The 25130-nt window shown below is 39.8% G+C and overlaps 1 protein-coding gene across 9 annotated transcripts in view; it reads right to left on the bottom strand.

Moving 5' to 3' along the window:
- The window catches only part of Pik3c2g (phosphatidylinositol-4-phosphate 3-kinase catalytic subunit type 2 gamma), a 340028-nt gene that overhangs the window by 158625 nt on the left and 156273 nt on the right, over positions 1 to 25130 (bottom strand). The gene's annotated exons all lie outside the window — the stretch shown is intronic.

The following is a 25130-nucleotide window of genomic DNA, read 5'->3' as shown; positions in this document are numbered from 1 at the left end:
AGAAACAGAACCAACCGTGTCCATTGATAGAGAGAAGGATAAACCATTGTATCGATTTTTGAAAAGGAGATTGTGCCATCTTAGACAGCGTGTACATGTCCGGAGTTGACCTGTGTTAAATGAAATAATCCAGACACAGAAAAAAATACTGCCTGATATCATACACATGTAGAATGTAAAGCAAAAACACACGATAGCATGTACATAAGGAGCACAACAGTGGATGACAGACAAGGTTGAAGGGAGGGAATTGGGAGATCCAGTATACGCCATAGTCTAGGAGGATGCGGAAGTTGGAGACCTAAGGTTCAGACCAAGGGAACAGTTAAGGGACGCGCACAGAGAACTTACTGAGCAGCAGCCTTCGGGTGATCTTCCCACAAGGAGGGGGGAGCAACCTCATAGGACGATGGGCACGTTGGTTTTCTGCGTTGGACATAATCATTATCTTGAGAAGCACACTAAAGGAGCTGCCTGTTTATGTGCCACAAACCCACAACACAATGTGTACCAGGTGCGGGAGTCCTCTTCACTATGAACAAGACTGCCAACTCAGAGTCCATATTTTATGAAAGAAAATGCAAAAATCACTTTTCTTAGGTTTGACAGTATTTTAAAGTATTATGTCCTAAAATAACCACTGCACATCTGTCTGAACAACAAAAAAAATTACGGTTACTTGCCACGTTATCACAAGGCAGTGTAATGGTCATAATTCTGCCACTCAACATAACATAAATCTACTCAACCAGACATAAGTAAAAAGTGCCACTGTTGAGTATTGTGCACTGAGAACCTGGCACTCTCCTTTATAGATGTCACGTGGCTCTAAGTGATAAATGATTATGTGATCCATGAAGTGGAAAACTTTGGATACACTTATGTGTTCATGGAGGGTAAGACTGCAAAGCACCTCTCAGTGTCTGTACTTAAACATGTGAACAAAAATTAACCGACCTAGAATAGAGCTGTGCAGCTGGTGTGCAAGATCTCTTGCAGGGAGGGAAATACAAAGGTGTTTCCTCCTTTCTCTTGATCAAAGGGACTCTCTTTTTAGTCTAGAGCATTGGTGCTATTAGATTTGCAAATTGCTTTCTTTGGATTACATAAAAAGAAAATCGGCCTTCGAAAATCAGCACACTAAAGTGAATTCCAGTCATTTACATGATGATTCTAGCTTGACATGTACATTTACTTGATGTTAACATAAAATTTCATCTATAATATCTTTGTGCTGTTGTGTGACAGAATTTTCATGGAGAAACACCTTTCTCTCTGTCTTTTTCTTTCTCTCTCTTAATTCCCCAACACTATCAAGCCAAATTAGCAATTGTACCAATGTCCAACATGATGGAGCAATGAATTTTATTATAGTCACTAGCAGTGTGGGTGAGGGGGTTACTTACAGAAAGCAGGATGACTCAAAAGTACTGGCATCACTGGGCAACCCACCCAACACAAGCATCACTGGGCATCCCACTCCAACACAAGCATCACTGGGCATTCCACCCAACACAAGCATCACAGGGTAGCTCACCCAACACAAGCATCACTGGGCATCCCACCCAACACAAGTATCACTGGGCATCCCACTCCAACACAAGCATCACTGGGCATCCCACCCCAACACAAGCATCACTGGGCATCCCACCCCAACACAAGCATCACTGGGCATCCCACCCAACACAAGCATCACTGGGCATCCCACCCAACACAAGCATCACTGGGTAGCCCACCCAACACAAGCATCACTGGGCATCCCACCCAACACAAGCATCACTGGGCATCCCACCCAACACAAGCATCACTGGGTAGCCCACCCAACACAAGCATCACTGGGCATCCCACCCAACACAAGCATCACTGGGCATCCCACCCAACACAAGTATCACTGGGCATCCCACTCCAACACAAGCATCACTGGGTAGCCCACCCAACACAAGCATCACTGGGCATCCCACCCAACACAAGTATCACTGGGCATCCCACTCCAACACAAGCATCACTGGGCATCCCACCCCAACACAAGCATCACTGGGCATCCCACCCCAACACAAGCATCACTGGGCATCCCACCCAACACAAGCATCACTGGGCATCCCACCCAACACAAGCATCACTGGGCATCCCACCCAACACAAGCATCACTGGGCATCCCACCCCAACACAAGCATCACTGGGTATCCCACCCAACACAAGCATCACTGGGCATCCCACCCAACACAAGCATCACTGGGCATCCCACCCAACACAAGCATCACTGGGCATCCCACCCCAACACAAGCACTACACCACTGGAGTTCTCTGAGCAGTTTGCAGTCAGATCCACTGTCCAAGAATCTCTTCATTCTTTAGTTTGGCTAATGAGACTCTCCTCTTCCAGCTGTTATTTATTTCTTTTTTATACTGTTTGGGGGCGGGGCAGCAGAGCCCTGGAGCATCATTCATGTTTCTGTTCTCCCAGACATGAAGTCTTGTTTACCTCTTAAGTTTCATGACCCTCACTGTCTTCCTGGAGGGAATGTTTCAACTCAGAGGAAACTGTCATACAGCTCATATCAATGCTTAAAAAGTCATTCCTATGTTAAATCAATAATTCCTATGTTATATCAAACAAGAAGCACACATCCTCTTTGTATTATTAGTTAATAATAAGGGTTCAAACAGACATTCATTATAATTCAAATAATTTGAAGTGAAAGATTGCTCAGAAAGTTGAGGGGTTGGAGAGTTGACTCATTGATGTTTGTTGTAAGCATAAGGACTTGGGTTTGAAAGCTCAACACAGTATATAAAAGCCCAGCACAATGGTACAGGAGCTTGTAATCTCAGTGCTGAGGTGAGGACAGGTGGATTCCTGGAACTTTCTAGCCATGAATGCTAGCCTAATTGGAGAGCCCCAGACTAATGAGGAGCCGTGCCTCAAAATGAAAGTGCCCAGCCTTCTTGAGAAATAACATGAGTTTGACCCCTGGTCTCTAATGTGCACAGATGTGCATGAGTAGCCCAAACATGTACATACTCACAGGAAAACATGCATGTGCAGACATATACACAGACACACACGAGAAAAGTGATGGTGTAGTACAGGAAAATTACAATGTATACCTAGAAGATTAGGTCCGTGACGAAGCAGATGTCATCACTTTGAGACCTGAAGTATGTCAGCAGTGGCAATGATGGAACAATTAAACAGCAGGCAGCTGAAGAAGAGTCCTGGGGGTGGGGGGTGGGGAGCAGGGCAGAGAAGGCACACTAGGTCCTTGCCCTCTGTTTTCCCTGGAGTCTCCTGCTGGTATCTGTGTATGCAGACAGAAGCCAGAGGCAAGAGAGTCATCTGGACATTGTCTATGTAGTGCAGCCTCCAGAATGTGGCAGGCTGAAGGGTGAAGGAGTTCTCAAGAGGCAGCAGAAGAAATCTCCCAGGATTATCTTGGAGATGATTTTCTTCCATATGATTAAAATGATTGATAAATTGGCACTGTCTAAATTTTTTGTTTATTATAAAAAACAACACAGGAAGATTATTATACAGTCTGTTGCTCTCCAAAACATTGCTAATGATAAGGTTTTCAAAAATTATGTGCTTTTCATATTCTTTTGAATGGATAATACATTTTGGTTATAAAATAGGGGAGATGGAAAAGATACTACACTGGGAATTAAATCTCCATCCTCTTTCCCATGCCCAGTTTCTCTACACAGAAGAACCACTCCCAGTATCTTTTGCATCCTTACAGAAATTTCCCATGCAACTGCAACAAGAGTAAGTAAATGACTCTCTTTGATTTATTTTCTACATGAACAGCAGCCCTTTAAACGTGGAGACTATATGCTGCTTTTAAAATGTAACAGTGCATCCTGGGCTAGTTTAAAGTCAGTATGCATTAGAATGCTAGCTAAAATTGAAACAAAAAGTGAAATTTTTCTACCCACCCGTCATTGATGAGAATCTGTTTCTTTGAAAGCTTTGTCTCTGTAAACCAAGCCACCATAAATAGGACCACACATATCATTTGAAATCATTTGTATGTGATAGATATGTGAAAATAAGTGTATTCAAAATGGGAAAGCAATCCAATTATGACTTGCATGCCTCCTGTAATCCCAGAGCTCAGGTGGCCGAAGCAGGAGAATCATGAAGTTTAGGCCATTCTCTGAAACTTAAAACAAAATTCTCTGAGACTCAAAACAACATAATAAAGCAGTGAAAAGAAACAACTAAAATATAGAAAAAAAAAGTATGTTAATTATATTTTGCATCTCAGTTAGCACCAACATGTATTTAAGGCTTATGCATATTTTAGTTGAACTATGTTATATGTGGGTTTTTTTTTTTTGATAGTTAGTTCCACGTTATTAAGAAAATAGGTTATTTTGGACCTCTGTGTTCTTGTGTATGTGCAGATGTGATCTCTCTCTCTCTCTCTCTCTCTCTCTCTCTCTCTCTCTCTCTGTATGTGTGTGTGGTCATGAGTGTGAATGAGCATGTGTGTGTGCACGTGTATGTTGTTGAAGAAAAAGGTAAACTTCAGGTGCCAATTTTCAGGAGCTGTCCATCTTTTTTTTGGAGACAGTCTCTCACTGGGATCTGTGTTTCACTGGTTAGTGGGGTATGGCTGACCAGTGAGTCCTGGGATCCTCCTGTCTCTAGCTCCCAGGGCTAGGATCACAAAAAGACTGGCATGCCTTGATTTTCTTTGTGACTGCTGAGAATCAAACTCAGGTCTTCATGCTTGGAAGGCGAATATCTTCCCATGAGCTGTTTCTCCAGACCCAGGAAACAAGTTCTTCAACAACGAAGAGTTAATACGCAATACATCAATAATGTCTTTCCATATTCATAAAATTCTCCAACAGTTTTCTTCTAATATGTCCATTGTCTCTTTCTCTCTTTCTCCTATAATTCTGTGATGCATTTGAAATTTGTTAGCATATTGTCTGACTTATGAGTCTAGCATTTCATCATGTCCGTCTCAGTCCTATTTACTGAACTATCTTTCTTCTCCTGAATTTCAGCGATGTTGAAATTTTAAATGCTCAGCTATAACTGAGAATGCATATGGACTTTCTATTATGTTTAGGAATGCATCTGATACTCTCTTTTGACAGTGCCACATAATTTTAATTGCATAGAAGTCTAATTGTGCTAAAGTTATAAACGAAAATCCACTGTGTTAAAGAATACTCATTAACAGAAAAAAACATAGGGCATTCCTTCAGTGAATTCTTTAGGTCTGGGCAAAAGACAAGCAGACTCAGGAAGACAGTCTTCTTATAAACAAAAATTAAAATCTGCAGGTGATGTTAGACAAAAGGCCAACTTGGTGGATGCACCCTGGAGGGAAGGCTTTACTGCTGGTAACACTGTAGCCATTATGAGCAGCCAGGGACCGACGACCACCACACATTACACACAGGATACATAGTCATTTCCATCCCCCCCCCCCCGCTGACACCAGAATGAATGTGTGGCTAATGTAAGATTACACAGCAAGCAAATCTCAACTACGAATGAGTTCATGTTCCATCATTACAGCCCAAGCTAATCTAATCTGAGTAGCACTTCCTCAGTATATGAGTGTAAACGCAAGACTGCGTTGAAGACTAAAACACAAGCACTACAGACTGGCGAAAGCAAAATGCATCTCAGGACGTTGGCAGCCCTGGAAACTCTCAGGATTGACGTGGGTAAGTGAAAAGTCATATATCGAATCTGACTGTTGGAGGAGAGTGACTCAGGCAGTAAAGAAAGGGCCGGAGGGTCTAGGAAACGGGTTTCAGTGTTGAGCGTAATGCCACAGTGAGCTCATGGTTTATCATCTGCTTGGAGAGGAACAGATGTATAGATTTTCCTGGAATGGAGATTTTTATATTCATCTATTCCTTTATGTATTCATTCTGTAGGATAATAGTGTACTGGCATGGTGTGATGGACTAGAAAAAAAGCCAAATTTTTTCCTGTGAAATGAAATGATTTTGATACAGATGAGATGGTGGAATAGGATTCAGACTTGGAGTATTTCCATGGGTATATTATTCTTCACAAAGTGCACTGTGAAGAGATAGGTGACAGTGTAAACAGCTCTTGGGTGACAAGAAGCCAGCCGTTGTGTTCACCCTGCCTTCCATAAAAATTTTGGCACTAATTTTAAGGGGATCTTCACATCTCCCATATGCCTAGCACAGTGATGCCATGTACAGCCATCAACAGACTGATTAGGTGGTGAGGGTATAGGACTGTCTTCAAACCTTACACAGTTTGATTTCGCCTTCTCTGTCTTTCTTTTATGTGTTATTGTTGTCATGAAGTTTGTCTGCTCCTGCTTTCTGATGTTAATGATTTTTATTCCTTTTTCACTTTGTGTCTGTGTGTGTGCATGCACACGCGCACGCGTGTGTTTGTGTGTGTGCTCATTGTGTGTAGACTCACATGAGTGGGTATGTGAGCATATGCAAGGCTATGCATGAGGAAGCCCTGAGTTTGTAAGGAATCATCTTCCACATTCTTCAATGAGGCAGGGTCTCTCAATGAAGCCCTGATCTGGCTGATACAGCTAGTTCCATTAAGCAGTTTCTTCTGAGAGTCCCTATCTCTGCCTTCCGAGGATACAATTGCAGATGTTCCCTGCAGCCATAGGTGGGCTCTGGAATTCCCAACTCCTGCCCTCATGCTTGTGAGGAAGCTCAACAACCGAGTCATCTCCCTGGCTCTGATTTTTTTAATCTAACAGAATGTCAGCTTTTTATGGCAATATATCTATTGATAGTCATAGGAGTCTTTCAAGGGCTCCAGATGTGGAAGACAAACCCCGCATCCTTCAGTTTTTTTGTAAAAGTTCCCTTGCAAATAAACAACAAAGGAACAGTGTGTGTCTCCATGCTGAGACATGAACAGAGATTTTCTCCTAAGTCTTGCCATCATATAAGAAAAATATGTCTTTTTTTTTCATTTTTAAAGGGAAACTAAACACATATAGACCCACCTAGAGTGCTGCATCCAGGATGGAGACCCTGCTGGTTCTGTGCATGAATTCTACTTTCCAATTCTCAACACCCCTTCCAGGTTCCAAGTGTTCTTTCTGGAATAAAACTTGAAGGTTTGATAAACACTGGAACTAGAAACAATAATGACTCAGATCCAAATCAGGCCTTTTTGAAGAAGTGGGCATAAAAGATAGGTGTTTTTTTCCTACCATTTTAAAATAGAGGAATTCATAATTCATTTCACTTAAGACCTAAGCTTCTTGATCAATCATCCAAGGAATCTATTTCATGTGGACCATAGTGCTCTGTGACCTATTCCTAGTCAGAGACTGCAGCTGGCCAATGGCTCTGATGTCTGCCTCTTTCTCTAAGCATGAGCTTAGTTCTGGAATCTACTCGGTTTATTTAATCCACCACCTCCTAAAAGGTCTCAACTCTCTCTTCCACGGACTTGCCTCAATCAATATGACTCAACTTATTAAATTAGCACATAGAGTAATGAGCTTCATCACACATCTCCATCCACATTTTGATCTTGGTGCTCCTCATCCATCCCCACTCCTCTCCTCCTCCCTCATGCCATCTTCCTGCTGATTACCTTCTTCCTCCAGTGTTGTCCTTTTCATGTCACATGTTCCAACACCTTCTTCTTGCCCTTCCTGCCAAGATCTCCCCACTCGCAAAGTCTATACTCTAGTCTCATGACATCCAAGCACATACACACCTATGTATAAACATTCACATCTATATAGGAGAGGAAAATATAGTGTTCATCTTTCTGGTTCTGCTTTATCTTAACAGAACAATTTCCAGTTCCCTCAAATTTTGTAAAAGCGTCAAATTGTCATTTTTCTCCTAAAATACTTTTGGTTTTCCTTTCCTTGGGATCTATTATGATCACCTTTCAATTTTATGATGATGACATATTACACATGTTTTTCTTGTTCTGAATATAACCATTATAATTTTTTATTCTTTTAAGAAAAAAATCATTTTTTTGGAGGGCAGGTAATATGTTACTTATCCATCCTGGACTGTAACAAATGTGTGGAATAATCCGAGGGTCTAGGGCACGATTTGTTGGCCTTATAATATCTGGGGCTGCATCAGCCAGTACAGAATTAATGCATGTTTGAAGGAGAGAATTCCTTCTTTATTTTTAAAGACTTATTTATTTTTGTTATGTTTCTGCCTGTATCTGTGCTAGGCCATGTACGCATGAGTGAAGGTGCTGTGTGTGACCAGACCCCATGGCGTTGGGATTACAAATGTTTTAAGCTGAGTGCCAGGAACCAAACTCAGGTCCTCTGCAAGAATGGTACATTCTCTTGACCGCCGAGCCAGTTCTATAGGCCCAAATCATTTTATAAGAAAGTTTTGGAAGAGAGTGAGGGAGAGAAACAGCAATACAATGATCTCATAATCCCCTTCGTGGGGAAACCCCCAGTATCTAACACCTTTAAGTTTCTGTCATGTCCTAGCTGGGCCACACTGAGAAGCAAGCTCTGAAAGTTTGTAGTCTTTGAAGATCACTTAAGACTCAAACCACAACAAACATGGCAGTCATTCTGTAAAACCTGGCCATCTGTGTATTTCACAGAACTCTATTCTCAGTATCACTAATTATTTTAAGGATGAATATACACATTTCTCTGACTTTGAGGGCTAATGTTCTTGCTTAAAACAAGTCGAAAGTGGCCATTAATTTTAATATATTTTTCATTAAATGTATAATACTATGTAAAATTTGTACATTAAATTATAATCTGATGTCTTGAAACAACTGTAGCACAGATCTTAATGTTACCAATACTTAGTTTATCTACTTAATGAAAGCTAGTATTCAGTACCATTGCTGAATTAAAATTATGTTTATTTAAAATTTTACACTTTTATAGCTTCTATTGAATTATACAATACATAGATAGAAGTAGAAGATTAAAAAGAAACACTTAAATGGGGCTTTTGTGGGGGTTTTAACAAAATGATGCCCAGTGCTGCTTCTGGATCTTGTGTGCCTGGGGCATGTTCCTGTCATCAGCATATGCTTCTTTCCCAGCCCCTCTTTTCAACTCTTCCGCTTCACTAATCTATCTTTCACTGTTTCATTGGAAACCTGGATTTCCTCATGCAAAAAGTAATTTTGACCTTTCTGCATACAAAAACACCAAACAAACAAAAGCGGCAACAGAGAGACGACCCTGTGGGACTTGAGAGATAGGTCAGACGTTACAGCTGTGAGTTATTCTTTCAGAGGACCCAAGTTCAGTTCCCATTATCTACATCAGGTGACTTATAACTGCCTATCACTACAGTGCCAAGTGATATAATGTCCTCTTCGGGTCTCTTTGAGCACCATACACAGAAATGGCATTAAGGCACACAGATGTACACATATACACATGAATAAAATAGTGAAATAAATCTTTTGAAAAAATGATTTTCCTTGTTTCACTTCTTTAGTGATTACAGACCCATAATCTGCTTGTCACCCACTTTTCTCAATGTTTCACAGTCTGTGGGCTCTGAGCTGATGCTCCGCTGTGCCTTGGGTAGGAAGGTCTTCCTAATGAGGGCATAGGATGCAGCCTGGAAAGTGTCGCCTAGAGGGAAACGACTGACACTTGTTCATTGTAAAAATGATGGCAAGGGGTCTTTAAACATGAAGGTTAATTGAATCAACCACTGGAACTGAATCTCTACCAAAAGAGTGATAATAATATATGGGTGGCTTTACAGGTTTCAAAGGTTTGTGAGCCTCGTAGTTATGCTTGGAGGCCATGAAATGTTGGCAAGTTAGATCATTGGGTTGGAGACTAATGAGCACTTATCCAATAAAATGATTCTTAAACCATTCTTCAACAATGAACTATCATAAATCAAAAATTAAAATCATGGAAGAGAAAGAAATGATATATATACATATATATATATACGTGTGTGTGTGTATTATATATAAATATCAAGTAACATGGTACAGATATAATATTCTAGGTATTATTTGTAGGAATTTGCTTGCAGGTTTGTAGATGAGGTCCCAGAAGATCAGGAAACTGGAGCAAATTTTCTATGATTATAAAACAATGGTACAGCCTAGTTCGGACAATGAATTATTTTAATATAACACTTGGGTATAGTTTCATCTAGAACTTGGGTATCATGTAACCAGACTTTGAGGAACTAGTTGAGTCTTACTTTGGTGCATGGAGATAGTTGACTTCTTGGGAACATTATTCTTGCTAGGAATCCCAGTGAAGAGACAGGACTAGTATCTGCTCTATACTTGTCAGTCTCTAGTGATTATTAACCACGACCTTGAAAGTCAAGCTTAGGTGAAGGATGTAAACACATAGGACCTACCATTGATGAAGTGTAGTATTAACACTTTACAACTAATAAGTAAACCATTAACACATAAACTATGGACAAATGAGACAAAAACCAAGACAATCACAAATCTCGCTTGCTTCCTCATTCTAGAAGATATTTTACTGATTTTTTCCACTTAGACTATGCTCCAATTTTCTCCCTGTGTAGGGGACAGCCACACACTGTTTCTTTTTGTAGCAAAAGATTTTTTTCTTTCAAATTATTTGCTTTCTAAGTCCCTGACTTCTCAAGTAAATGCAATTTCTGTTTGTTATTCTCAGTGCTCCTGTCCTAACCTTTTAAGAGACCCAATGAACTGATGAAAAATTCAAGTCATATTTTCTCCTTCTTTGCCACGCTAGCAAGCAGAAGTGAGGGAGGTGAAATAGATGTTAGCTGTTGAAATGTAAAAGCATGTATCAACAAGCTGTCTGTGAGCGCTGCCAGGTTTCTCTGATTGTTAAATTCCTCTCATGCTAAATGACACACAAGTTTTCAACTTGTTCTGACACTTAGAATATTTCAAAATCCTTTTCTTGGTAGGTCAGTGACAAAGTTTGTCTAGATGGTGATGCTTTTCTCTTCACTGGACTCATTTCATGTTTTGTTATTAAACTTACTATAAACTAGTTATAAAGATAAGATAAAGCATGATCAGTAGCCAGAGTGCAAAACTGATTGCCAAGAACCAAGGTTCTACGTGTATCAATCCATATTTTCACTGTTAAGAATTTATTTTACTTTCAAGAAAAAAGGATGAGTGCTTTGTCTACATGTGTGTATGTCACACATGCAAGGAATGCTTGAAGAGGTAGGAACAGTGAATCAGATTTCTTAGAATTAGAGTTACAGACAATTGTGGGCCACCATGTCGGTGACAGGAACGGAGTCTGGATCTCCTGAAGGTAGGTGTTTTAACCAGTGAACCATTTCTTCAGCACACCAAGACATAATATTATGTGCTAGAAATTTAGCAATGCTTCTTATTCTTTCTAAATAACTCAAAACTATATTATCTGAGTAACTAATAATAAAAAGATCATAAATATGTGCACAGATAATTGATTTTTTAAAACAAAACAATGCTAAAGATCATTACATTTCACTTATAGGTGGTAACATTCATAATCAGAGGTTTCTAGAACCACACAGCTAGTAGAAACCTGAATTAAGATTTTGACTTAAGTATGTGTTTTCTCAAATCTAAGTTTCTTAGTCTCACATTCTTTAGCCTTTTATTTTGATCCTAGATGCTTCAAAATAGGCAAGTGGTTGTTAATAAAGACTTGAAGATTAGCAAATAAAGGAATGGATGACTAACACTACACTGCTTTGTTTCCTCAGTGTGCTTCTGAGGTCCCTTCAGCCTTGGCTAGTGTCGCCTGGCATCTTCTTTTCTTGGTTTATAGCATCCAGTGATGAGAGCTCTACAGAGTCATCTAAGAGTTTTCAAATTCATCAAGTAATTTCTGTTAAGTTTCTTGAGCATGGACCTCTGTAAGCATCAAGAAAGCAGCAGTAATTCTGAGCATCTACAACACCTCGGGAAATGTATATACGTGGCCACCAATTGATGAAGAAAGTACCCTAGGGTACTAGGGTGTCTCTAAGTTTCAGATGACTAAGCTCAAGCAGAAGGTACCAGTTTTTGATATCCTGAGTTGTTGACATAGCAACAGACATAGCTCCCAAGACAAGGTGGTATGTGTGCAAGTTGTTTGTTCTTTGTTGATCAAGAATGAGTCATATACATCCACACAAAAATAAAGGTTCTAAGTAATTACACACAGTAAGGATTTAACTGTCATGATCAAGTTGGAGTTTTTATGTAATAAAAGTAACACAAATGAACTTCTTCAGACAAGGAAGCAAAGTTTAGCTTGTTCTGGTAACTACATTAATTTTATGCAAGTGAGATAAAAAGCCTAAATTAGAAGAAGAACAAGAAATATCCCCACTAAAGGTAACACAAAGCTTAGGAAATAAAAGCTTATTTCTTAACAATACACAAAGAACTGTGAATCTCCTCAGCTCACAAAACAATTGAAAGTGGGGGATAAAGCAACCGGGAATAGAGCCAGCAGCTGTTCCCTAATTCCCCAAAGCCTGGAGTCCCAGCTCAGAAAATTCTATTTGCAAGACAGAATGATATTTTCTAGCACTGGAAATTTCTTGCCAAATCCCTCAATGTTGCCTTTTGTTTCTGGTCAGAATTTTTAAGAAGCCTAGTAATTAAGTCAGTTAAACACACCTAGGCCTGGACAGTTACCACATTATGTAGGGCCTCTTGGAAGACTTCCATTGCAGAATATCATATAATTCTATAGTACATTTAACACAGATGCCTCCAGTTTCAAAGGCCAAACATATAGAAAAATAGGACTGATCTCATTGGTAGCTGTTTTATTAAGTCTGTGGGTGAAGGAGAATTAGCCTATAGGCAGGCAGCACAGTGCATGTAGTATGGTTTTCTTTCATTCAGTTAGCAGATATTGGCTTAGACACTGGTGTATTATATGCAGAGATCTCTTCTTGGCATGGACAGTGAAGACTCATCTTCATAGTGTACTCGAGAGAGACATATGGTCTATCTTCTCTGCATGTAAAAGGAATCTGATTTTTTTTTAAATTTTTTTGATACTTTCAGGAGTGATGATATATTATAACAGGTAACCTGTGTCATTTATTGCCACCTGATTCATTCAACATGGTACGCGTTCCAGTGCTGGCACAAGATAAAGAAAGTTAGTAACATGAGATTTATGGGAATTTTTTTCTACTGAGTAGGAAAATTGCATTTTGTTTTACTGTGTAGTAGCATAGAACTTGATACTACTGTGGGTGTTTTATAGCAATATGTCAACGAGGCTATGGCCACGGCAACACAGCAAGGATGACCAATCAGAGACATGGAGCAAAAAGACACCTAAAATGCTAGCGACAAAAATCAATAAGCTTCTGTAAAAGTAAATTCTGGAGCCACTCCAGTGAAGAATATTTTGTTATATGAGATCATTAATTTTTCATGTCATTTCATGCCAGTGCAATGAGGAGTTTGGTTACTTATGATTCAAAAGATATCAAAGTAGAGGGAGATGGTAAAGTAACATATATATGCAATAAGTTAAAAATTATCTATATTGCAAGTTTGTACAGGAGCAGAGATTTGATGCACATTCAAAGGGGTAAGAAAGCAAGTGGAAGCCTTCTCTACAGAGAGGTCTATGGAGATAAAGGAACAGCTACATCCAAGTGGCTATTCAAAGTCACCAAGCCACGAGAGTCTCCTGAGAATCTGAGAAAGTATCTCGAGAAGAGAAATACATTTGCTCAAATATTAAGTGATAGAAGGTAGGCAGAGCTTAACAGCGGCATTTTAAAATAAAATGCATTCTGCCTCATAGACTACCAATTCTGAAACCTGTCACCAGGACAGAAGCAGATAAAATTATTAAATTTTTTTATGTAGATAAGAGCCAAGAGCTGAACATTCTTTGAGTTGGGGATGAATTTGTGTTATGAAATGATTATTCTAAGAACACTCAGGTTTTGTTACATAAAGCTTATCATGGTAACTGTGTAGAGGAAAAATGGGAAGAAGGCAGGTGAGCGGAGAAAACAATGAGAACCAATTTATGGCCTGTAGCAGTCAACAAGAATGTGAAGTCTAAGGCTTGAGGGGACCTGCAAGCTCAGGAGACAGGAGATAAACCACAAATTCAGGGCACAGATAAGGAAAGCATCAGTAAGGACCGAAAAATAACATTTCCTCTAGTTTCTATATTGTGCATCTTAGGGGGATAGTGAATGCAACCATTTTTATTTTTTGAAATATTGGTTATAAAGATTGACTCAGTTGAGGGTAAGATTCAGAATTTAGTTTGAGAAATCTTGAGTCAAAATTTTAGTCATTCTTTATCTAAATAATAAGCCCATTGAAAGAAAACAGTTATAAAGTATACCAATAGGTTAGCTTTCTTAGAATTACTTATAGATTTTTTTTTTTAACAAAGAGCTAAGGGCATTTTTAAAAACATGCCTGTCAAAACGATTATTCTTTTAAGTGAAGATTTTATTTTTAACTGAAGATCCAGGTAATAGACTTTTTTTGGTCTGGTGTGATCAATTTAGTTTTTTTTTAAGAAAAATGCTAAACAATTTATAAAAGATTGGAACTGGCTTTGCTTTATTCGTTTTGTTACAACTTGATTGTCAAACTTTTGGAGTGCTCTGTAATGCTTTTCCTATGTGGTAGGTAGAAGTTGTTCTGGCTTACCAAATCAAACTGCCATGTCTTATGCCACAGCAAGTTTGCTGTTAGAAAGGGCTTCCTTACTGACTTCTTGCTAGGAGATAAATTAAAACACAGGGTCCAAGACAACTATAAACAATTTCCCACCATCCTCTCTCCACATTCTAGAATCCTGTTGATATTTCAAAATCTGGAGAAGCCTACAGTTAAAATCTGTCTCTTCCAGCTGTAGCATGGAAATGTTCTCTATCACAGGGCAACTTTGGACTCAATCTGGTTGAAAATAAAGTTGCTTTCAAAACAGGCAGACTTGAATGTGGATGTACCTGTCTCGCATCTCAACAAAGGCAACAGGACCAAGGATTATCATGCCATGACTAACTTTGCTCAATGATCTAAGAGTAAATTTCAATAAGACTGGAAAGAATAATTTCTGAGTTACTGAAACTAAAGTAAACACAGTTCCCTGTGTGCTGGTTAGTTTTATGTCAACTTGACACACATTAGAGTCATTTGAGAAGAGAAACTCTCAATTGGGAAAAATGCCTTCCTAGATGGACCTACAAGCAAGTGTGTCAGGCATTTTATTGATTAATGATTGATATGAGGGGGCCCAGATTACTGTAGACAGTACTAACTTTGAACAGAGCATCCTAAATTATATAAGAAAGCCAGCTGAACAAGGCATAGGAACAAGTCACTAGGCAGCATTCTTCCATGGTTTCTCCTTCAGTTCTTGTTTTGAGGTTCCTGGTTTGACTTTTCTTGGTGATAGACTGTGACCTAGAAGTGGAAAATGAAATAAACACTTTCCTCTCCAAGTTGGTCATGTTTTTGTTATTGTTTATTATAACAATAAAAACCCTGAGACAGAAACTGGTACCAAGACTGTAGGGTATTTGCTTGATAGATCTGACCACATTAAGAGGGGTGGAGGTTGTAGAAGGACTTTGAAATTTTGGTCTAGGAAAGTCATTGAGTGATCAGTGCTTAGCCTGCCATTTACTCTGAAAACTGAGAAGAAAATCCCAAGAGCAGCGTAGACAATGGAGACTTGGTTTGTGACGTTTTGGAGAAAGCAAAGACTCTGTGAAGGCCATTTATGTGATATTTTGAACTGAGAAAATGAATTGAGATATTTTGAAAACAAAGTGAAACTTTGTAGATGAACGGTAAACAGTTAAACAATTACAGTTAAAAAAATCCGTTTCTTCCAAAATTCATGTGTTTCTGAGCTGTAGGATAGAGGCAGAATGGGAAGGAGTGAACCATGTCTTGATGATTCCAGCTCTAGGCTGTCCATCAGATTCCTGCCTCCCACAGTACCCAATTCAGGTCTCTCTGTATCCAGTCATCTACTGGATACTAATTACTGATTTTGCATGTGCTTCAGGACTGCCAGTTTTGAGCCAGACTATAGGAACTTTTTTTTTCTTAAAAAAAAAAAAAACAAACAAACAGGTTCTCCTCTCATATAATACATCCCAACCATATTTCCCTCCCCAATTCCTCCCACCTCCTCCCCAAACCCTCCTCTCCCCCCGAGATACAATTCCCCCAGCAGAAAAGAGCAAACTTCCAAGAGACAACAACCAAACAAGACAAACCAAGTTACAATAAGACAAGAGAAGACAAACACTCTCATATGGACGCTGAGCAAGGCAACCCAACAGGATGAAAGAGTCAGGAGTGGGCAAAAGTAGGAAGCTTGTTTTCTAAACCGTTTAATCTGATGAGATGAACTGACTTAATTGTTGGAGTGTATTGATAATTGATTTAATAATAGTGTTTGTGACAAGACTGAAAAGTCTTGGTTTCCAAAACACAGGTAACTTAAAAGGACAGATAGTCTACATCACAGAGAACATTCCCTGCTACTTATTCTCTTAAGTTAATAATTTAACACAGAATTAAGTGAAATCATCACTCATAACAATACTTCAGGTCATCCAAAATGATAGACACATTTCTGAGTTTTTGGTTGCAAATGTCAAAGTTCTCAGTTCGTTTCAATTTTAGTCTGGCTTTTAAATTAATAAAAGATATCTAGTATCTATCTATCTGTCTGTCTATCTATCTTCTATCTATTCATTTATCATTTATCTCTCTATACATCCTATCTATCTATCTATCTATCTATCTATCTATCTATCTATCTATCTATCTATCTATCTATCTATCTATCTATCTAGTTGTACTTTTTTTGAATTAGATGCTGCATTGAAAGGAGACCTTACTTGGAGATGTGATATCATGGGAAAGATTTTAATCCCAATTTTTAATCAGATAGATAATTATCATTGGATAAACCATTTAACTTGTTAAAATCCCTTTCTGGGCTAGTAGATGGTCCTTAGGGTCTCATTTGGTTGCAAATCCGGTAACTCTATGAATATCTAGTCATTTTGGAATTTAAATGTACAACCTTTGGAAGGCAGGAGTGATTTTAATCATGATGCCAGTTTGTGGGTCATTTTGTTGTTTGTGAGAGCAGAGCCAGGATAATTGAACAAAGAGATATAATAATGCTGTTTTTCCAAGGTCTTAACTCCTATCCCTAGTGTAAACTATGACAGGGAGACTTCATATGACTGTGGGAAAACCAGATTACTGTTGAGGTTATCCTGATATAACTGTACAATACAAAAGTGCAGGAGAGCAGAGTAGGAAGCACGGAATCTGAAGCCCAGCCTGGGTTCATGTTTTAATATCTGAGTTCAGCATGTATCTACAAAATGCTCATTCCACAACACTTCACTTACATAAAACTAAAATATAAGAATTTGCAGGCTAAATAATGAAAGCCATGAACACATTCAAGTGAATCTTTATGTCTGGTTTTTTGCATTGATTTGTAGTTTATTTTCAGACATACCTACTAGCGGTAATTAGACTTAAATGACATTGTAAAATTATTTTGAAAATTATATGGCATTTGAAAATATCTTTTTATTAAAGGGACCACATAAAACCGCTGTCCCATAAAACAGAAATAAATTTGGAAAAAAAAAAAAAGGAACACTTTCTATGTAATGATGACTTCATTTGGAAACTGTGCTAATGGATTTTACAGATTATGGTCTTACAAATGACTACTGTTTTTCCTTCATGTTTGCTAAAATAGGCTGCTATATTGGTCTAGTCACTTATTCATTGCACAGATTCTATCTGATGTATATTTTTTTTTTGAGAACAGCAGGATGAGCAGCAATTCCTGCACGTCAATATTAGCTGACAACCTGCCATATCTCTGCTTTACAAAAGAGGGAACTGATATTTTATTATTTATAACATCGTAAAGGTAAAAAGGTGAATTACGGGCGACATAATGATTCTTGAAAGCAGTGAATTGAGGTTTTCAAAGCTCCTATTGATTCTGTATTGTGTGGGCTCTACCACACTGTGATAGCTCCCCCAAGAATGGCTCCTTAGTCTTCAGAGTATTCAGGCACCAAAGCAGAGAAAGCATTCATGTCCACTGTGGATTTATGTGGGCACCTTTATCAGCATTTAAAACTGACAAAATGGGAGCACACGCTTGTTTTTTTTTAATTTACTTAATATCTGGCCGTGTTTGTCTACTTGCGTTTGACACATGGAATCATAGGCGAACCTAGCGTGTGAAGAGCTTGTTGTTTTTACTGGAGAGCTTTCTGCTGCCTAGATGCTGAGATGAAAAAGGCACGGGACACCTTTCTTGTCTATAAGCTCAACAGTATCTAGAATCTCAATGCTTGTTACACAAATGGACAATTTATTAATTCTCTGTAACCATCGTGTTTAGAACACACATTTTCACACCAGAGGATTGCTGCTGGAGGAAACAATGGCTAACCCTCAGGAGCGACTCATACGTGAGAATACTCCAAGAACCAAGGACACAGAGTTGGGATGGGGATGAATGGGACACACCCACTTTAAACCACAGCACGCAAAACTTCAGTATTATTTTTGTTTTATTCATACCACTTGAGAAACTGTGCTCAAAATCAAAATAAGGAAAAGGATAAGGTGATTGTTTATGAATAGAGGGGACAGGAAGATGAGTCAATTACCTATAAATGGAGGGGACAGGAAGATGAGTCAATTACCTATAAATGAAGGGGACAGGAAGATGAGTTAACTGGTAAAGTACAAGGACTTGATCACAAATCTCTGGCATTCACATGAAAAGTCAGGCTTAGCAATAAACCTGCAATCCCAGCACTGGGAAACCAGAGATAGTAGAATTCCTGTGTCCTGCTAGCCAACCTGTGTAGCTGAACAATCCAGCTCTAGATTTGGTGGGAGACTCTTCTCTCCCAGATAAAATAGAGAATGATGGAGAAAGACATTCAAAGAGGACCCCTGGTCTTAGTAGTAAGCATCATGCGCATGCGTGCAATCACACACACACACACACACACACACACACACACACACACACACACACACACACAGAGAGACAGAGAGACAGAGAGAGAGACAGAGAGAGAGACAGAGAGAGAGACAGAGAGAGAGAGAGAGAGATTTGCAACAGCTCACATGACAGTTAGCATAAGAAACTCACAGGTCGCTAATCCAGGGTGGTACCTGGAAAGTCCTTTGTAGTCGTCACCACAAATCTTTTAGTTTATTCTGATTTTCCTACCTGGTTTATATCATGCGTTTCTTCCCTAGTCCCAATTCCTGATGAGCAATCTCTGACTTGCTCATGCCCTCTTTCCTTTCTAGGTCTGCTTTCACAGATGACACCCGTTGCTGGGTTCCTGGTCGGTCCCCTGAAGTTGCTCAAGCCCTTCCCTGATTCTCTGCGCCAGCAGCTCTCTTCTGCCCCCTTCTGTCAGAAGTCTGTACTTGTACATTCGGGCCCAGACAACTTGAGTCATTCATACAATACGAATACATTGAACGTGTACAAACTACTAAGTACTGCTCCAGTAAATAAACCCTGAAACAATAATGTATACTGTGATAAGAGTTTAAATCGGAGCTTCACCTCAGGCTGCTTCGTTTTAAAGGGAGAAACTTTGAGCTCTTGACATCAAGTATTTGAAACAACACTTGCACTGAGGCATGGTGCACGGTAGAGCATAGCCACACAAACTTCGACTCAGATCATTCATTTGGACTCACATGGGTGTAAAGGTGACTGCTCCATGAGAATATGTTTCTTACTCTTAGGAAGTCTTGGATGTAGGCAGCCTGGACATACGGAATGATGTTTTTTTTTTTTTTCCTTCTCCTTTCCCCTCTTCAGATAAGGTTATAACTCAGTTTCTCAGGGTTAGGAAGTTAACATGGCTAATTGGGAGTCATAATTTGTCCTTGTTTGCTTCTCTGTTGTTGACTAATATTAACGTGGTAAAGGAAAGGGTTAATGTCACTCATAGGTCATAGTCCATCATGGAGCCAAGCCCAGGCAGGAGTTCAAGTTAGGAACCAGGAGGTAGGAGCTGAAGCAGAGACCATGGAGAAACACAACTTACTAGCTGGCTCGCCCCAGTTTGCTCAAGTGCCCTTTAAGACTTGACCAGGATGCCTACCCAGGAAGCACCCACAGCACAATGATTTCTCCCACATCAGTTAGCAATAAGAAAATGCTTCACAGACGCAGGCCAATCTGATGCAGGCAATTCCTAAATTTAGATTTCCTCTTCCCAAGTATGTCCAGGCTTGTGTCAAATGAATGAAAATCTAAGTGTCACACCACTCCAGCCAACGCTTCATTACTAGCCAAATGGCTCCCTATTCCAAATGGAGAGGACACTAATTTTTAACTTTTTATACTTTAAATTATTCTGTGTTAGAGTAGGCATTAACCCAAATATGCTCTTTACTTCCCATGTTGGGAAGTAAAAGACAAAAACCAAACCAAACCAAACCAAAAAAAAAAAAAAAAAAAAACCTTCAAATTTTTCCAACCCAAAGCTTTCTGTTTATTCCTTCTCATTGCCTGTCCTATTCCATATTATTCATTATTAAAATGTCCTGGAGAGGCTCACATGTTTGAAATGTGTTCACTTCTGTCAGGTATTGTATCACAGCAATGAAAGATGTAAGTCTATATACCCCTTGGGTCCGAGAGACATCCTATGCTTATCCTATACTCATCCTTCTGCTGGAGAAGCTCCATAGCAACCATAATCAATTTCCTCTCACATGGATGCTGGTCGCCATGGCGGTTTGCATCGCAAGACTATGTGCTCATAGTACAGCATCTGGTGAGATGACCTTTGGACAATAGTGGGTGGACACAGTGCAGGGAACAGAGAGCTACTGGAGGCTTAGACAGTTACAGGACTTGCTAAATGAAGGGTTGGTTACATGAGAGTGGAATAGGGAAGACTCCTCTAAGGCCTGGGTGAACTGATTATTTAAGGCTGAGGCACTGACTTCAGCCTTAAATAAATACCTGGATTTTGGAGAAGCAGCCATTGGGCCAAGTGAAAAGATGCTGATGGCTGTTGGGTTCCCATTTCTCCCTCCCCTCTCACCCATCTTCCCTCTCCCCTCTCCTCCTCTTCCTTCTCTTCCTCTTCCTCCTCCTCTTCTTCCTCCTCTTCTCTCTCTCTTTCTCTCTCTCTCTCTCTCTCTCTCTCTCTCTCTCTCTCTTCTCTCTCTCTCTCTCTCTCTATTTGTTTATATTTCAGGACATTGCTTTTGTCAAAGGAGTTTAAGCTCCAGTCTTTGAAATTTAGCTCAAACATTCCACACAGATCACTCCCGAACAAAATGCTAGTAACCACCTACCTTCAGAGCCATGCAGTTTTAAAACACAATTACATTTTCCCTGCTTCATCTGTCCATGTTTTATAATTCTTTAATATTTGCTTGTTCTAAGAGGGTGATGATATCCTTAAATCTCTTTATTTGTGTCATCTCCCCCTTTCTATATTTTCATGAGCTTGTCTCTCAGAAACCAGCAGTCCGTCTGGCATTTATATTCTTCTCTGTTCCTTCTATCTCTTCTTGAGTTGATGGGAAGAGAAATGGGCTTCCTGATTGTTTTTTTATCACCACAGTGAGAAAGGCTACCCTCCCAATGACTCCTTAGGAAACAGACATAGCTGTAATTCTCTGAGCTCATAAACATGACATTGATTTACAACTTCATCTGAAGTCACTGTGGCCTTTCACAGGACTCCACTTCTCACAGTGTGTCAGCAGGTGAGGGACTTAGTGAGGCAGCAGACTTCCCTGAACAATCACTTATCAGTTAGAATGAGTCTGGATATTCTATTTTAACTTTTAATAGCCTTTTCAAAAACAAAATTACTTTTTATCTTTTGCAGACATCCGTGTTTCAACTCAAGTACCAATCCTGAGATTATAATGTGCACTCATTTTAATAATGCATATTACGAAACAACTTCAAGGAGAGAAAACAGTGAGTTTAACCGAGTCCCAGCTGGAGGGTTTTAGGAAACACCACAAAGCATATCCTCCATTCGCACTTTAATAAGAGTCTGTTCAGTGAAGGGCCATGCGTCCCCTGTCTCACTACAGCCCCATGTTGGAGCAAGCACCCTGCCTCTTAGATTAAATGTCTGAAATGGAATGAGTAAGAAATCAAATGCTAGCCCCCAGCAGGATTCTATGAATCTTGAACCCTTCAAGGATCAGAGTGATATCAATATGAAGAACTCAACTTGAAGCAGAAAATATGATTCTGCAAAAAGGTGTTGGTTTGACATTGTTCAGTTAATTAATATTCTAGCACAGCAAGTGAAGCAATTGGATAACGTGTCACACATTTTTAGGACTATTTTTTATTATATTAAATTATTTATTATGTAATATAATATATATAAAATATATTATAAATATATAATATAATAAATTATCCTCTTTACATTATATTACTAGGCCATTCATACTTATACTTCTTTTCTCTTTAAAGATTTATTTATTTTATGTATGAGTACTCTATCTGTATGTATACTTGCATGTCAGAGGAGGGCATCAGATTCCAGTATAAATGGTTGTGAGCCACCACGTGGTTGCTGGGAATTGAACTCAGGAACTCTGGAAAAGCAGCCAGTATTAAGCCATCTCTCTCGCCCCCCCCCCCTCATAATTCTTAAAAACTTGCGCTGAGTTTCCATCTGTAAAGTCTATAAAAGGAGAGGAAAGATAAACAGCATGGAGACAATACTCAGCAATAGGTGGTAATGAGGAAACACTGATAATCTCTTCAGTAATTTGTGTTCCTCTGCTGTGGACACTCTAAAGCTGTGTTCAGGAAAGCCTTAACGGTCTAGGATTTTCGAACAGAGGGAATCTGACCTCAGATGCCTTTGCTTGACATTTATATCACATAACAGCATTTTTTATAAACCTACATCCTTCCTAAATATCCACAGTCCCACAGATATATTGTTTCTGGAAGTCTTCATTGAATAGACACAGCCACAAAAATCTATCACCCATGTACAACCCTGGCTAGATTTAGCTTGGTATTTAATAACAGAAAATGAAGGGTTTGAAAAGTCTGACAGTCAATGTGCTCGTGCAGAGAAATGCTTTCTCTTCTGGGCAAGATGACTGACAAGGGGCTGTCGGAGTGGGATACAGTGAAAAGAAGAGTCAGAATAAAAAAATAGAATCTATTCTACAGAGTGACACACACACTCACACACACACACACACACACACACACACAGAGAGAGAGAGAGAGAGAGAGAGAGAGAGAGAGAGAGAGAGAGAGAGAATGCTTTAGAAATCACAAGTAGTAGGCTACCTGACACTAGCAGAGAAGAAGCCAGTGATCCAAGGAAACCAGTCCAAGACAACCAGCTCCAACTATGTGAGATAAGGGTAGCCCTGGCAGCCTTGGTGAAAGACTGGTGGTCTCATGCTCAGGACAAGTGCACAGACATAGGAACCCTCAATCAGCTGCACATTTGTTGGATAGGTTATCAGTAGATAGGAAACATATACTTTTTAAAAATCTTTATTTAAGGGGCAGAGGCCAGGGACTATCTTAAAGAAGAAGCTATATTCCAAAAGTGATCTAACCCAGAGGAGGGGAGCGACTGAGAGCAAGCCCCAGTCATTTTGAGTTTAACATGCCAGGACAAGAGTCTAATAGGGCAGAAGATGGCTCTGGGACAAACAAGAAATGAAAGATATTAAGAGTCCGTTTTCCAAAGTGCTTTGAGGTCCAGCTACAAATGAGCAGTCTATAGGAGAATCCAGCTAATGCCTGCTAGGCTTGCTCTCCTGTTTAAGCTATGCCAGTCTATCTGCTCCCCCAAAATGTGTTAGTCCAGCTCCCCCACAGCGTTGCTAGCCTAGCAACCCCAGTTCCATTAGCCTATTTGCCCCTCCAGCCAAAACTAAAAGTTAGAATAGAAAACTACTAACAACCTAGCTTGCCTAGGGACCTGCAGACATAACGGAGTCATGCACCTGATAAACTTTAAACAGTGTAAAACAGAGAGAGAGAGAGATGAACTAAGACAGGGTCCTGGTTAAGAAGTGGACAGATGTACAGCACAGTGGGAAGAGAAGACCCGGGTGACATGTTCTCCAGCCAGTGAAGAAAGGAAGGGAGAGACTTGATTTTAAAAAGTCTCTGTGTTCAATCTGCATGCCCGCCATTCTGGGCTGATACCCGGGTATGCAAATTCATCAGGTACGTGGCTTTGCTCTCCATATGTAGAGCCTCCCATTCTCAGGGTATGAAATGAGGCTCCATACTTCTCTCTGCGGCAGTTGTAGGTAGCAGAAAGGTCAGATGTTGACAAGCTGAAAAGTGTAAGACTTGGGTGGCTTGACTCAGGCAGTGAAGGATACTGGGGAAATGTAAGCCCTCCCTTGGTTGCAGGGAACAGATCTCATCAACTGAGAGAGGCACTGGAGATTGACAAGACCCCCGGACCCCCTCCCACCAAGGCCAGCAGGAAGACGAGCCTTCAGAGCTCTCTCTGTGAAGCCTCAGAACACTGAAGCTCTACAGTGTTTCACAACCCACAGCTGCTTTCTCTAGCCCTGATTCACACCTCTCATCTTGGAAGTCAGCTGGGCTCTCCGCCTGCACAAACCTCAGTGCTCTGCCTGCTTTCTGTACCAAGACACGTGAGAGGCACTCTCCTCCAGAACAGAGGCCTTTCCAGGGGAACAAGCTGGCCAAGCTCAGAATAGTGATAATATCCATCAAACTCACAGATTGTAAAGCCACCTGTGGCCGTGGAGGCTGATGGTAATCAAAGAAGGGAAGACAGAGGTGACAAGTTACCTCTGGTAGGCCTTGGAGACATGGTCAATATAGTTTAAGCGTGATCACAAATCACAGGAAAGACAAATGTCCACAAGCACAACTATACCCCCTCCCCTGAATTTCAGCTGAAGTCCTTTTTTTTTTTTATGTTACACAGAAATGACCTGTTTCCACACATTATTCATTTTTTATTTTTTCCTCTTTTTTCTCTACATTTCTTTTTGTTCTTTTTTGTATAGCTGGTAGTAATCTTACTTTATGATCTTTAATTTTTTATGATTAAAAACATTTTATTACCTTTGTGCACTCACCTTATTT

This window comes from Arvicanthis niloticus, chromosome 9 (assembly GCF_011762505.2).
Source record: "Arvicanthis niloticus isolate mArvNil1 chromosome 9, mArvNil1.pat.X, whole genome shotgun sequence".
Classification (NCBI taxonomy): Eukaryota; Metazoa; Chordata; class Mammalia; order Rodentia; family Muridae; genus Arvicanthis; species Arvicanthis niloticus.
This window is presented reverse-complemented; position numbering and strand designations above follow the sequence as displayed.